The sequence below is a fragment of the Rhynchophorus ferrugineus genome, unplaced genomic scaffold (assembly GCF_030347505.1).
Source record: "Rhynchophorus ferrugineus isolate W39M unplaced genomic scaffold, kcgeb_rfMv2 rfM2, whole genome shotgun sequence".
Classification (NCBI taxonomy): domain Eukaryota; kingdom Metazoa; phylum Arthropoda; class Insecta; order Coleoptera; family Curculionidae; genus Rhynchophorus; species Rhynchophorus ferrugineus.
In genome coordinates this window covers 83572297-83587603 of record NW_027472581.1, presented here as the reverse complement: position 1 = coordinate 83587603, position 15307 = coordinate 83572297, and the positions used below count along the sequence as shown (strand labels likewise).

The window sequence follows — 15307 nt, the reverse complement described above, 5'->3', positions numbered from 1 at the left end:
TTAATTAATTACTAATTTATTACTACTGTTCTGTTGTACTTACATAAATAAACAAGCAAGGCGAGTACGGGATTAATACATCGGTATATATATCCCAGATTAAAATAAAACTAATCTACTTAAGCTTGCGTTAAAAATACACTTACACACTAAACAACTTCGTGTGGTTTTATTCGCTTAAATCTTCTGATTTCGTACATGTTGTTCAGTGTATAACTTCCAAGTTGTTGCGATTTAGCAACTTTATTTCATATTTTAAGTCGAATTCTTGGATCACTTCGTATATCCATTTGATTTCCAGGTCATATTGTAGCTCTTCGTTGGTTACGTAGCGATAAGCATTGGTAATTAATCGTAGAATTTTGCTTTATGTTAGATTACTAGTTGGTTTGATGTTCTAGTGCAACCACATACTAACACACCATAGGTCCAAATTAGCTTTATGGTTGATTAATAAACCGACCTTCTTGATTTTAAGTCAAGTTGAGAGTATCTTCCGACGAATCAGTACAGTTGCACTTTACTTTGGGTCTAATTTGCTCTGTTTCTTATATAACATGATGTTTAACTTAACCTATCATCCAGATATATTTCGAGGTCTTTAGCTGATTCTGCTTGAGGAATTGTGCATACGTTAAGTGATTTAATTAAGTTCTTGTCACTTCCCCGTAACGCAAAATTAATATTGGAGATAGATCTTTTGCCATGATAAATGTGTCGTCGGCAAAGGTTCTAATTACTATTTATTTTGTTGTTGTGATATCAGCACTATAGAGCTGACACTACCCTGTGGAACTCGAGCCAAGATAGAGCTCATTTTGTACATGAACCTCAAATTCCTTACCCGTTGGAAATCATTGTTACTCTGTGCACTAGGTCGATTATCCAATAGTGATTTCGAAATCTAAACTAAAAATTTGGTAGTTCCATAAATGGTTTAATACGTTTTAACAGCATTTTCTCAAATAATTTTGTTATTACAGGTAGCAGTGAAAAAGATTCAATTTGCTCTGCCGCTTTGTCAAGCTTGTTAAGCATAATTATTCGAGCAGGCTTAAAACAAATCAGAAAGTGAGGAGTGGATTCCTATCTCTGACATCACTGAAGCAATTGGCGGATGTTTTGGTTCAGGAATGGATAACAATTCCGTTGGAAAATATTTACGGAATCTGTGAATCTACTTTGCGAAGTATTAAGTATTTTAAAGACAAATGATGGCTCAACACCTTATTAATGAATAAATATTGAGTATTTATCAAATGAAAGAAGAAAGAAATCGATATACTATCGAAAACTGCAGTACTTATTTCATCACTATGTTTACAGTCTGAAGAGAATCAGAATATATTTTCTGTGCATGTCATTATATAGTTTGTTCAAAGTTTATTTGTATATGTGTCGTAGAAATTTGGGACGTCAAAACGTCGCAGTGTTGCCGTATCAACTTTGAGTTTTAGTTCAGTTTGGCTTTGACATACAACAACATTCTAATCTAAGTAAAATAATTAAACAAAAATACTGTTATCGAATATAATTTAGTTTAACATTATAGTACCTTTAATAGTACAGGTATAATAGTTTGTAGGTTAGAGGTGTAGTTGTTGTAGTTGATATTTACCTTTTTACGGTTCGTTCTTGTTTATTTCGGTGGTATGTTTAGTTGTCAAGTCATCTTGATATCACTGAACTTTTTATTTCTTCTGCTACTACCTGAACACCATTCCTGTTAAAAATTAATTACTTAATTCTACCTAATGCATTTACCATATCTACAAAACAGTTAGTATTCATTCTCTCCTCATACATTCTAACCTAATGCAAAAAAATCTGAAAAATTACAATCATATATGTGTACACAAATTGCACAAATTGCATATGTGCACTCCCTATTCAGTGCCATTTTCCACAGTTATATTCTATTAATTATGTGCATATCTTTGGTTGTTTCCACTCTCATCACTCTGTCTTATCTTTACACATTTAATTCCTATGCCCTGTAAGAGTGTATGAAGTGATATCTTACATCCCTCAAAAAGCTACATGTCCCTAACTATTTTATTTATAATTACCAGACTAACAGTGTTCTCTGAACAAATTGTATTAAATTATGTTTACATCGATAAAATAGTTTGCGTACTCACTGTTCTTATATATTTCGTATATTTGATATCGAATAGAGCCAATATCAAGATGGTCAAGATTCGTCACCCACTTCGTATTTAGACGGGTTTTCTTCGTTGAATCTAACGTATTGTTCCTCATTATATAAGCGATGTTATTCACAGTACCCACACTAATACTCAACGCAGCAGCAACCTATTAAAAAAACATTTTCAATGAAATTTTAGCAATTTATATTATTTAATATCATCAATAACTACCTCTATAATGGAATATACGGACAAAAAGGGGTCTTCATTATGTCGTTCCTTTTCGATCAGATAGCATTGTGTATCTTTTTACTAGAATATAATTAGAAGGAAAATATCCTCTGATTCTAAAACGAATTTACGAATTGCGGCAGGCAATACATTAAACATATTAATAACGCATATACAAATAAACTTTGAATAGACTATTCACACACGCATACATCTAGTAGGTGATGTCAACGAGCGCATAGATGACGAAATTCTTAAATAGTTTTGAACCGTTGCATATTTAGCATTTTATCGACGCTCGCATCGCGTCTATTGTTCCAAATGGAGATTTATTAAGTTGAGAGTCATTCGTAGACAGCGGAGGAACAACAACGGTCTGACAAATAGAGATTTGCAGTAGAACTCGGCGAGCATTGCGTTCCCCCGATCGGTTTTCGTACCGCTCTCATGTAAATAAAAGCGAACAATAGCTCGCGCCTCATACGGATCGGCAACTAATTATGTCTCAAATTAAATTGCAAGGCAACACTTTAACACTACCTGGAATTCTCATTGTTTTTCAGCCACGGTCCCGCCGTCGAAGCTACAAGCCCATTCGAATAAATGCGTATATTGTTATTCAGATCGCGCTCTTGGCTTTACATAATGCCTGTAAATATCCATATCTGTTAGTTTTTTTCTATTTTTCTGTTAAAAGGAAAACGTCTAATATGTTAAAAAATAATTTTTTATTATCATTCATTTATTATCAGCACGACGTAGCTGTAAATCTGATTCCTCGAGTGGAAGTGTATTATATATATATATATATATATATATATATATATATATATATATTGAATATTGAATATGCTAAAATGACGTTGAATATGTTAAAAATGTATTTTTTAATTGTTATTATAAATTATTTATTATCAGCTTGAAGTAGCTGTAAAACTTCTCAGTTGGAAGTTGCCATGGAAATTGACAATAACCTCAACCCTAAAAAGGCTTCTGGAATTTCTGATATTTCAAAGTGGTTAGGTTTAAAAGAGCTGTCACGAAAAGCAAGAATCACATTGACATATATATTCAATGCCTGTTTAAGACTGAACCATCTTCTGGAATGTCTTAAGGTTGCTCGAATAATTACGCTTAAAAAACTGACAGACTGGCAGAACAAGCTGGATCTTAAAGGCCTATTTCGCTGCTATATACGATATTAAAATTATTTGAAAAACTACCTTTAAACGTATTGAACCATTTATAGAAATGCTAGATTTCCAGTTTGGATATTGAAATCACCACTCAACGTTCGACCAAATGCACAGAGTAACATTGGTTGTTGAAAAAGCATTCGAAGGAAATATATAATACAGAATGAGCACATTCCTACCGCGGAATGACTGAACATTTAGCGACGATATAGTTATCATGGCAAAAGATGTATTTCTGTCTAAGGCTGTATAAAAGTGCAAGTAGCGGTCAACAAGATCTATAAATGGAGTAGGGACTGGAAAATACAGCTTAATAGCTTTTAATTCAACGATATAAGTCCGATCATTGGAAGCGTTAAGATCGTTTTTACCACGTCCTTCTACCTAGAGCAGATTTTCCAAAAAAGCACAGCATCCTTTGTTTCTGGTGACATTTTTAATAAAACCTCTTTCATGGACGTTGTAAATGTAATCCATTCTTAATGGTTTTCATCAATTTTTTTTTGAAGTTAACGTTTCACCAGATATAAACAGTAGTCGAATTCCATATCTTGTTTTCAAGCGTTTTAGGTAGCTATTAGCTACGGAATTGAGTCTTTTTCAGTTTTTCATTTAACAGTTTAGCCTTTCCTTTAAGTAATTTGTCGTTAATTGTGATATGCCCGTCAACTTTTTCGGGTAATTTAATTATTACATGAAGAGTAATACTTCAGATAAATTATATTGGCTTTGCTTCAATACCGATGAGAAAATATATGACATAATAACGCATCTTTAACAAGAATAAATTTACTTGGTACCAAGTGATATAATCTATTTTTTGTACATTTTTTCTATGGTCTTTGGACATTTTATGTCGTTACTTTATTTTTATATTATACTATACATACATATTATAAGAGGATACTTTTTTCTTAATAACAGATAATATTATTTGCTCTTTTTTTAAATTAAATTTTATAGCTAGAGGGACTTTTATTGAATTACAAATGCTACATTATAAATAGCTTTTATTGTGAAAATACCTGAAAAAGTGTTACATATATTGTGTTGATAACGAGCCATAAATAGTTGTGGTTACGAGAACTAGAACGTAAATAAGAATTAGAACTCAGCAGAGCATATCTGAATAACTTTGGGCTTGTGGATAATAGTCGCACAATCTGATGAAAGAAAATGTATTAATTGATCATAAATTTGCTTAAGGGAAAGATACGAATTTCTCTGAATAAATATTTTGCATAAGGAAGCTTGATGAATGTTATCCATATTTAGAACAAAATGGTAAAATGTAAAATATAAGTAACTGTAACTAACTAGATTTTCATAAAACTCTTTTTAGACATTATTACCTATTTATGTGGCTTGATTTTTGTTTCCTCCTATGCATAATTTATTGATAGTTCAACAATCAAATATGGGTATCAAACTAACTGAAACATATAGATGATGAACGTTATTAGAAGAACAGTGAATTTAATATATTTTAAGAATTTTAAATGTATACTTCATCTGAATTTACATTTCTATGATTTCTATCAAGATGCTTATTACTTTGATTTTAATATTTACAACAAAGTTTCTGTCTGTATTTAGTAACTCAAATTTAAACAATGATTCTATCCAAACTTATAAAAACAACCATTCCTAGTGATTCCTATCAAGATGTTTATTGAAATAAATAATAATATTTTTCTTTTGTTTCAGGTGAGTAGTTCACAACTAAACTAAAAAGTAAATTTTCTGCAAAGAACACTTTTGAGACGATAACATGTTAAGTGTGGGAAAAATAACATTCACTGCAAGTAAGTATCATGAAAAAATTACGTACAAAGGAATGTAGACGAACCTTAATTTAGGATATGTTCTGAAATAATTTAGGCAATAAAATAAATTTTAGGAAAATTAAATAATTTGTGAACATTTACTTCTCCTCTATAAAAAATCTATGATTCCGAAAAGATGCTTAAATGCTTTAAAATATACCAAAAAAGATGCTTAATAAAGTTTTACCTAATTTGTTGTATTTGTATAAGATGGCGTGATGTTAAACTACTATAAATTTGATTATATGCTACTAGTTTCTACAATATTTTTATTATGGAACTTCGAAATACATACCAAAATAGTTTGAAAAGATTCATGTTTTCAGTCGCTGTTTTCGGTCCTACTGATTTGATTACTTTTATTACCAACTATTTTAGTCAGCGGGTTTGAGTCGGTTTGACTGCTTTAACTACTTTTTACAATCAAATATATCAGTCGTATTCTTTCAATTACTATTTGCGGACCTACTACTTTCAATCGACTGATTTATATTATAAATAACTTATAATTTTAGAATAATTTATATTACTAACTGAATTTATGCTTACATAGATTTATATGTAATTTATATGGTATTAAATTTTGTTTGTAGTATGATTGTAATAAGAATATATTGTACTCCATTCCATTTCCAAGATTATTTATTAAGGTAATAATGTAAAAAAAATATATTTTGATTGAAATTATTTTTGGCTGCATTTATGTTATCTTGGCAAATATTGTGTCTTTTTTCTTATTGACTTTTTCGATTTTCTAAGTCTCTCGATATTTGTTCAAGCCTTTTAAATATTAATACATCATTTATGTTTTAACGAATAAAAGTATTCCTTATAAAAAATATTTCTTATTAACGATAAATAATATTACTTTTGTGATGCGATGGTTAAATATTTGATAAAAATTGATTGAGAAAATAAATTTACATTTTTACATTTATTATATTATGTCATTGCTACTTTTCAAATATTAAAAAATGACTAAACATATTTGGGATCAGTATTTTATTCATTTTTTCACACTGTCACTTGCCAATTTAAAATATTTAAAATGAACTAATCTGTACAACTCACAGTATCAAACAATTATTTCCGATACATCGATATATTGGAGAAAAAGAGTAACTTCTTTTTTGCAACAACTAGGAAATATATAAATATTTTCCAAAATATATATCGATAATTTTAAGAAAATATAAAAATATTTGTAATATCGGCTCAAAAAAAATGGATATAGTTTAAATATTATACTAAACATTTGAAATTGCTTACCAATTTTAAAGGTGTTTTAAATATAAATCAAAAGTTTTTCATAATGCTTAAGAAATATCTTACCAATATGTCGGCTGACAAAAATATCTATATGCCGATATATCGACCAAAAAGATCGATATTTTTTTAAAAAAAGTATCTATATATCAGACTCATTATCATCAGGCATCCCTAACTTGAACTGTAAAATTAGAAAGCGATTTGTGGTTGTGCGCCTGTTGATATCTATCGACCATTTATTCTAGAAAGGTTTAACCGAACATTTTTTATATTCAGCGTAACTCTTACGCGAACACCGATAAGTGTTAACTTACTTCTTATACGGCGACGTACGTGCCCGGCGTGATAAATAACCAAAAACTAATATACAAATAAAGTATTTATCGTTTTTGGCGAATGGTTATTCGTAGAGGCGGGCCGACGAAACCAAAAATTCAGTCGCATAATTCTCGACTGTCAGATCCAGCGGCGGGATAAGCGGAAATATTTATATTTCTGACGAGATTCCCGATAATAATTTGCAAAACGTATTGCTCTCGGCGCATAGCGTTTATGTGCCCCGGCTATTCGCCGTTCTTTTCGATTCGTTAATTAAAACAAAATACACTCCGGTTAATTTTTTCATCGTTATTGACTTTTTCTTATTATAATTTAAGATATTAAAGTTTCGTACACGAGAATTAGTAATACTGGTTATATATAATCCATTAGTAACTACATGGACTGTAATGAAAAAGGACCAGTTAATAATTAAAATGTTTCACTCGCTCAGAACATGTATCGATTGTATTTGTCTGTGATTGTCTATGCAAGACATAAAATCCGCCAAAAAACGACCACTCCAGTCACGCCAGTAAGTAGGCTGGATAGATGGGATCTGGAATGGTGTTCATGTTGGTTACTAGCCATTAGTCGATTTTAATGTTAAAGACCGTTGATTGAAGATCTAGTCCTATTTTATATTTATAAACTTATTTTATGACTATAGATAACTTCAGAAAATGTAGAGATTAACATCTAAACAGTGAACTATAAATAAAATAATGGAAGAAAAATCTTATAAAATATTATTTATTTTAACCTTATTGTACATCTAATGTACATCTAATGTTTGTAGGTTAGAGTTATTTTATTATATTTACGTTGAATTCTTTTCTAAACTGCCTATGGTATCCCCTAGATATAATCCACCTAGTTTATATTTATACATCCAAGAAATTTATTTCGTTTTCATTAGAGAACATATCTACCTTTTTATTTGCTGTTCTGGCTTCATTCATTGCTGTGTTTTTTGTCAAATTATTCCGATATTATTATAATACGCCTTAGTTTCTTATGCTATACAAAAATCTTATAAAATATTATTTAATCTAACACTATAGTACACATAATGCATATTTATCAAAGGATTAAACTTACATACTTAAACTATAATTAATTAAATAGCCATAATGGTTTGTAGGTTAGAGTTATTTTATTATATTTACATTGAACTCTTTTCTAAACTGCCTATGGTATCCCCTAGATATAATCCACCTAGTAAATAATTATATCCAAGAAATTTATTTCGTTTTTATTAGAAAACATATCTACCTTTTTATTTCCTGTTCTGGCTTCATTCATTGCTGAGTTTTTTTGTCAAATCATTCTGATATTACTATAATTCTCCTTAGTTTCTTCTGTTACTACCTGTGTACAATTTTCTTGATAAATTTAAATTTAATCACTGCATTTTATCTAATGAGTTGCCATATAACATTTACACTTATTCTTATCTTATTATGCTGAGCCTGAATAGTCAATACTAAGACATTAATTTCCAATCTAGCACTAGTTCACACTTACACTATTTGTCAATTTCTTCTTCTGTGTATCTGATGGAGTTCATTCAAACCGAAGGGTGTTATTGTAGACATTCTTTTTTACATATCCAAACAGTTCTTGCCAGTATATCTTTCTCGATCTGCATATGTAGTGTAATAATTCTTTGCCATATCCCATAACAACTCGATTTTATGGAATATGTAGTGATAGGGAGGAAGACGTTACACTTTGTGGCCATATAATAGAGTATCTTGTTTCAGGCCTACTACCTAAAAAATAAATTATATAAAAAACAAGTAAACATTTGGTTTATATTTACCAAATGATAATTTGAAATAATTCAAAAATACTCTTTGATACGGTATCCATAAAACTTAATTTATGTTCTGCAATTGTTGGGATTTTTTTGTTAGATTTCTTTTAATCAAATGTTATTCCAAATTTTACCTCTTTCCATCAACTTTTGTTTTCTTTGCATTCTTTTTATTACGGCCATGAGAGGGGAGTCCCAATATTCCAATTTGAAATACCTATGTCTCTACAGAAATGGAAATATTAGATCACACAGTTCCCTTGTATTCGACCAACTTCCTAGTTCAGTGTTGTCCAAGAGTTGCAGTTCTTCGGTGTTTACGTGGGGTCTCGGTGTAAATAACTGTTCCAATAGTATCTGGATGTATTCACAATACTTTTCAGTATTTTGATCTGAAATTCTTATATTATGTTGACATTCCTTTTACAGAACATCTCCATAACAGGATTCTCTAGGTCCATAGAGGTTTGGCATCAGCTTGTATACGAGCAAATTATTATGTATATATAATTTTGATCTTCTTCCAAAGAACCGGTATATTTCTTTGCATTTTAATTCGAACTTTTTTATTCTCTTCTATCTGGGTTCGTTTATATATGTTAATACTTGGATGTTGCAGTTTTATAAAGGGCCTATAAACGTGTAGTAAGGAACAGGTCCTAAAACACTGCTTTGCGCTTCACCTGCTTCTGTTTCTTTCATTGTTGAATAAGCGTCTTCTTGCTGAATTCTAAATATCCTGACTGAGATATAGGAGTTTAAGAGTTCAATATATTGCTTCGGTAACATTTTACGGAGCTTATACATGAGACCTTTATGCCAGACTTTTTATCAAAGTCTTACGATTTGTCCAAGAATATAACTGAGCAAAATATTACGTTTTTAATAACGTTTGTCGTGTATCAGTCATCAATTTGTGAATGTTTGCTCATAAAATCCCCCTAATATGCAAATATTATTATCTTTCTACGTATGATTGGTTTTTAACTGGGGATTTTCAAATACGTTTGCTGTTAGTGAAAAATAGCAACTGATTGGGAACTTTGAATTCTATAAAAATATGAGTGATATTTTATTTATAATGAAACGTTCGTAACGTAATCATTACAAAATAAACGTTTCCTAAAAAAGTTTCCCTGCCGATGCGCCTGTTGGTATCTCTTAAAAAACTATTACTATCTCGCGTTTAATTTTATTTTCTGGTTAATAGCAAAACTCATAACGCCCGGAATACTGTAATAATACCAATGGGATGATTTATGTGACTTTACGTCATATTTAATTGGTAACAAACAACAAATTGTTACGTCAACTATTTTGATATATAGTATCATTGTCCAGAAATTTTCTATTTACATCTTAGTATAAATTTAATTTTTATTGGTTCTATCAAGTCATTAAATATTAAGTATTAAATACTGGGAATAGCTTTATGTTTTATATCTCATTAATGTTAACTAGTCCAGTATATATGATAAAGCCATAGAGCTTAGGATGTATTCAATGTCACTCACTAATAATAATTTTTAAAATGTTCTTTCGATTCACATGCAATACGAATTAATTGTTTAACAATGCTGCAGCGTATTTCAACCTTCAGCATGTTGTTGATTATATTTGCATAAAATCATGACCAATGACCGTTTTACGGTCAAGTTTGTTATGATAAAATACGTGACCTTTCTTCCCATTCAGCTTTGCTTTTTGAAGATAAATGGATATTTCTTTATGAAATCGTTACACTATGTACAGTATATTAAAAGTAATGTAAAAGTTGGCTGAAATAACCAGTATAGTCATTTGGAATTATGATTAGGATTTAAATTACATTTAAATTACAGTACATTTCTGTACCTGTGGAAACCTATACAGGGCAGTATTATATACATTTTAAAGTTTTCATTTTACTGGCTTTATTTAAACATAAAGAATTTTGAAAAATTGTTGATTGTATTTTTGTTGTTTTGTCTACGAATTAGTTTTAAAGGATTTTATTTCATTGAAACTTTATTGAGAAATTTCGGTATATTTCATATTATTTATATTTTGTATTTTATTCGAAGTACTGTTCACCAATAGCCACTAATTTTGTCCATATTTCAGGCAATTTACGAATTCCATATCGATTGAACGATATGTCTTTTGTTGCTATTCAAGAATCGATCCATTTTTAATAACTTCATATGAAATGAAGCGCTGACCAGACTCATATGTCAGAACAATAAGTACTAAATGTTTGGAGGAGGAGCAACGTTTGGAAAATATGGCAAGTGGCGTAGCACTTTAACTCTCACAAATTATCCAAGCATTTAGATCACTCCCATGGTTTTCAAGCGTTTAGAAAGGGTGTCTCGTATTACTTCCAGTAATTTAGCATATTCTTCTTGTGTTTTATACTTATCGTCAGAGCGTAATATGAAATAATTTAATAAATATTTTGGTTTTCCAAAATGCGATGTTTCGTTAATATGTCAGAATCACTACTGAAATATTAATATAATAATTATATATAAGATATATTAATATATTAACTATTTGTTATTAATTTATAAAAATATTTATATAGGATTTAAAAATAAGTTCTGTATTGAAATTTATTTGAGAATTTTGATTAAAAATTTTAAGGAAATTTTAATTTTTTTGAAGATGAAACCTTTTTATACAATAATATATTCGTTTCTACTGCTGTTTTAATCTATTTTCCAACAAATAGTATCTATATAAATCATACATAGATACCAGTCAAAATAAAGAATTCATAGTGGTAAAAGTATGAAGGGGTAAACTCAATTTTAAAGAAGTTTTCTAGCCCTATTTTACGCCTTTCAGTCTTTCTTCCTTGATATTTATTACTTATCTTCTCTTGGTATGTTTGTCGTATCTCCTTCTAAGTTTCCTGGAATTGTTCTTTTTTTTTGTTACCTACAAAAACACAGTAGGTTTATGTATATTAAGTTAACAAAATTGTAGTGAAAATTAAAACAAAAATAAAAAATAACACAAGCAATATTTCATACCAAAAGGTATTACAATCACAATATATATATATATTTATATATATATATATATTTATATATATATATATATATATATTTATATATATATATATATATATATATATATATATATATATATATATAAATGACTCGAGTTTCTTTTGTTAACCCAACAACAATGTCTTCGTGCATTCATCAATTTGGTTTGCTTTAACATTTTGGCAATCATAGAATTCCTCCAAAGATTTGAGTTGAGAGTTTCATTAGTTTGCAAATTCAATGGCGACTTGAATGTTGAATGAACCATTTGACTGTCCACCATGAACGTAGCTGCAAGATATGATGAAGCAAGTGCAATTCCATTTTGTTTTGTTAAATTAATTGTTGAAAAAATAAAAAAATATTAAAAATGTTTTTCCAGTTACACCAGGAGTACCTAGGAAAATAATTTCAACATTTCCATCGTTCACTACTTTCACGAGCGTATCGTATGAATATTTTTGTTGCGTTGGTACTGACGATTTAAAAGGGGACTGTTCCTTTAGGTGGTCTCTCAATATCCCTGAATTGTATTGATTTTCCCGTCTCAACTCTTGGTTAAAAGCATTGTACTTTGGGCGTTTTCGTACCTACTTGTATTTTTCCTTTATTAGTAAGCGGCAAGTAAATCTAATATATCCATCATTCAACGGTTCCAAAATAAGGTGTTGCGTGCCATTGTTGATGCTCCGTACTATATTTCAAATAAGGTGATACAACGCGATATTCCTCTAGAACCTATAACGAGTGTAATCCAACATGTTTGTGTGAAGTACTTCGAAAGAGTGTCAGTGCATCCCAATGTACTCGCTAATCAGCTAAATATGCGACGTGATAGTGAAGTGCGTAGACTAAAACGTTTAACACCACCTGATCTGATTACTGGACATATGTAGACTTTAGAATAAGCTTTAGAATAAGACTAATTAATTAAGATAATATTTTATACAGAAGATTGCTTAACGAAGTGATTTTCTACATGCCATGTATATATAATATAGACAGAAGAAATACTTATTGCCAATAGGGCAGATTGTGGACTCACGAAGAGTAATGAAAAAAAAGTAAGCGGCAAGACCATGTCATCAATTAAAATACTTCATTATGCATTTAATCATCAAAAGATAGAAAGCGATCAACATAATTTCTTTTCACACCGGAAAATTTAAACTAACAATGTTGTTCCTCAAGAATATAATATTAAGATATCAATATGTAAATAGTTATCAATATGTATATCGATATAAAACCTCTACTATTTATGTATATTATTTAAACGTATCGATAATATATTTAATAAAATTAGATGTAATCTTTCACATAATTACACAAATATTGGAATAACCTACACCAACTCTACAATATTATTTCAAGTAATATAAACTTCATGAATTTCCTTATAGATTAAGTTGCTCGTTTTCATGTCCCAAGAAGTAACATTCGATTTCTGAATACCATTAGAATTCGAATTTTTGTGGTTTAATCCGTTTTCTTCCTTGTCAAATCTTATGCGAATCGTAAAAATTAATTGCAATAACGATAGGCGCTTGAGCTGGTTTCGATGCAACTGTTTCGATTCCGAACGTGATTTTAATGAAAACGGCTTTATCGCACAGCTAGGAATTCACCAGGTATTCTACGCTGGACGCTAGACAGTGTCGTAACATTTCTTTTGGTTGCATTGTTTTCTTTTCCCCGAAGGAAGGTTTCCTACCTGTGCGCTTGTTGGTATCTCTCGTAATATTATATTTATATATTTAATTAAGACTAGAAAAATGTTGCGAGGAAACATAAAATGTTTTATTTACTATATATTATATACTGTATTATAATGCTTTTAATATATTAGTAATATATACTCTCCATAGCAGTAGAAAAACGAGGTTTTACAAAAAAATTCTTGTTAAATAAACTGATTTTTTCTCTAAATTCGGCCCATTTGCCCTCCTGGCTAAACGCTTACGGTCCTGTATTGGTGACTGCATCTTTGCAGAATCTTTCACTCTAGTTCTACATTATTATACCCGTATTATATATGCAAATTACCTCTTTTACATTGTGTAGATCAATAATTTGGTTCGGCTGGAGTTGGGTCGAGCCTCGGCTGTTTTTTCTGCCGATTTGCCCGGTACTTCGACAGGTTCGAAGGCTGTTCTCCTTTTGCAGCCTTATCAAATAGATGCTGGACGATAGCCGGCCTAAGGTTGAGGTATTTATGCTATTTTTAAGAAAGGGAATGCAATTTGTGATGCCTGTTTATACTTAACCTTTTACTATCCAAATTATATTTGTGTATTTTATGAAGTTATTTTTTATTTCCATGTATAAAGGCAATTATTTTACTGACAATATGATATGTGATGACTTGGATACTTAATAGTATTCCTATTAGATTCCTATTATATATATATATATATATATATATATATATATATATATATATTCAATATTCAAACGTCATTAGCTAAGAAATGAAAACATATGTTTTAGTAGTCTATCCAATGAAATATCCAATGCACGTCATCAAAACTTATGACGTCAGTGCGTCGCAATGTTGCCGAAGCAAATATGGCTTTTGGTTTACCATAAAATATGGACTCTAACATCAAAATACTTAAGAAAATCAAATAGTGAAGGAGTTTTAGGCACGCTTTTATGTGCTATAACAGGGTCAACCAGTACCAGACGACCGACGCATCAGAAAATATTTGATATCTTTTTAGCTAAGAAAATAAAAAAAAATCCTAAAATTTTTACTATTGGTTATATGTTCGACGTAATCTATGACGTGCGTTAGCTGTTTTATTGTAAATATACTGTAAATAGAAGGATAGGATTATTAACTAACTATACAAATATTTCTTTAAATTCACTATATATCTATAAGAAAAATAAAGAACCATAAAACCTGAAAATATGTTTAGTATGATCCAGGTATTTTCTGCGTTAAAACATTAACTGTGAAAATAGTTTTCAGTTACTACGTTTTTTTTAAATTTATACATTATGTGACAATATCTCTCACACAAATATATGAAACATATCAAATTCAAACTCAGGACAGAGCAACAGCAACTTGAAAGTAAATTGTTCAACAAAATATTGTGTGTAAACATAAAAATTATAGATGGATTCTCTGATATTATCGAAGAAGAGCGAAGTAACCAATGTATGATTCTAGGCCCGTCCAGCACCAATCGAATGTCTTGTGGTCGATGAATTCAAACCAACTTTTCATTTACTATCTTTGGGTTTGATTGATACATTATGTGACAGTATCTCTCACACAAACATATAAAACATATCAAACACAAACTCAGAACAGTGCAACAGCAACTTAAAAGTAAATTTTTCAACAAAATATTGTGTGCAAACATAAAAATTATAGATGGATTGGTCCGATATTACCGAAGAAGGGCGAAGTAACCAATGTATGATGCTAGGCCCGTCCAGCACCAATCGA

General features: G+C 30.1%; 1 protein-coding gene across 3 annotated transcripts in view; it reads left to right on the top strand.

Annotated features, from left to right (window-relative positions):
- The window catches only part of ft (cadherin-related tumor suppressor fat), a 356891-nt gene that overhangs the window by 55415 nt on the left and 286169 nt on the right, over nucleotides 1-15307 (top strand). The window lies entirely within an intron of this gene.